Source organism: Gavialis gangeticus, unplaced genomic scaffold, assembly GCF_001723915.1.
Source record: "Gavialis gangeticus isolate Ggan-Ray unplaced genomic scaffold, GavGan_comp1, whole genome shotgun sequence".
Taxonomy (NCBI): domain Eukaryota; kingdom Metazoa; phylum Chordata; order Crocodylia; family Gavialidae; genus Gavialis; species Gavialis gangeticus.
Genome location: NW_017729033.1, coordinates 28,602,325 through 28,604,296, shown reverse-complemented (window position 1 = coordinate 28,604,296; position 1,972 = coordinate 28,602,325).

Genomic DNA, 1,972 nt, shown 5'->3' with positions numbered 1-1,972 from the left:
GTGGCAGTGTTAACCCCCATGCCAACATAGCAGCTCAGGCAGCTGCAGGGGCTAATGCCTGAGCTTCACCAATGTAGTTGGCACCAGGGTGATGTATAGGGAGTACACGTGGGTGTACGTGCACCTCCTGGGCATAGCGGTGCACCCCCTACAAAAAGGTGCTGGTGACATTGTCAGCAGCGCCTGCGGGCAGGCACTGGTCGCCACCCTGCTGCTGCACTACCAGCGGTGTCTGCAGGTGGCCGCTAACCCCTGGTCAGTGCTCACCCCCCCACCTCCCGTGCCGCTGACAGCGCCAGCAGCACCACCACCATGCTCCTGCCACCATCGTGCCCCCCCCAGCTGCCGGGGGCACACATCATTCATGGTCAGCACACAGAGGTTAATACTACTACTGCTGGCAGCACCAAGACCAGAGGTGGGTCATTCAGCCTATGATAATAAACCCTGGGGGTCTGGATCCAGCCTGCAGGGCCAAATGAGTTTAACACTTGAACTAGAAGTGGGCAGATGATTTGAGCTAATTTACGATGTACTCCTAATGAAGGCACAGAGAGAAATTAGAGTCTACAACCAGCTGCCCCAGGGGAAGCCGCCAAGGTGAGAATGAGACCATCGACCACCTCTTTTGGCTCTGCCCCTATGCCAAGGGTGTGTGGAAAAAGGTAAGCCAGCTTCTTGAGGAAGGGACAGGAGTCAGGCTGATGACAAGGGAGGTGGCGCTGTACGGACACCTGACTAAACATCAGGGGTCCCAGACAACCTGCTTCAACCTGTTTGTGTTCTGCATCAGGAGTGCCCTGTGGCAATGCAGGAACCTTCTGATGTACAGTCACATTAAGCTTGAGCAAACGGACCGTGTTAAAATGTTTCTGAGCAAACTCCAGTCCTACTACCGGAAAGGAGGGGGTGGGACGGAGAGGACATAACCAACTCCATCTGGAAAAGGGACATGTGGCACAGGCTGTCCAAAGTCCCCCCAGGAAGGGAAGTGGACAGGGAGAACGGACGAAGGGGACAACGACGCAACGGGACCCGGGGACAGCAAGGAAGACAACAACAGGATCAGCAGCAGCAGAAGCGACAGCGACAAGGACTGCGAATGAACCGAGAACAGAAACCCCAAATCGGGGCTGGGACTAAGGGGCTGTGTTTGGGTTAGGAAAGGGCAGATGGTGGGTGTGCGGGGGTGCAGGGGAGTGGGTACGGTTATTGTAACGGGTGCACAGGTTTCTTAAGGTGGTTTTAAAAAGAAAAGGTGTGAAGGAAGTCTATAATACAGGATGTATATATAGATACATAGATAGATAGATAGATACAGATATATTTTAATAAAAAAAGAAAAAACCTGAAAGTCATTGGCTTCTTGAAGGCTTAGATCAAGTGTAGTCTATACGTACCCAGGGGAAATACTGTGATCACCACAGTGGCTTCCTAGTTGTACCCAGGAAAGACCGCTCCGCTGGCATGGGGTAGTACCCGTGTAGGTAATGCATAGTAAACCTTGGTTTCATGCCCACTTTATGGAAACAGGGGACTCCTCCCTAGCTTGCTCCTGGGGCCTTACGACTAAAGGCAAGCAACACTTGGGGGCATCCAAACCCCAAGCCTCGGGTCTTAGGCCTACAGACAGGATGCCCGCCAGAGGTTTTGGAAACATCTGAAGCCCCAGATGGGGGTGGAGGATGTTTGCAGGTAGCATAGGGCCACTCAGGGGCCGGGACTGACCCTCGGATTAGAAACTGATTTGGTTTGGAATAGGGAAAATTTTGAAAGACAAAAAAAAAGACTCTTTGACTTGGGTTTTGCATAAACCGCGCCCATTAGCTGCCTCCAAAGTGACAGGGTTTCCAGGCAACGCATTTTGATCCCTTGGAAATCATCGTGGATTTTGAACACTTGACTCCGGCTGATCGTACTAGGCCAGCCGTCCCCGCGCAGACGCGGCTGCGAGTGCGGGGGCGCGGCCGGC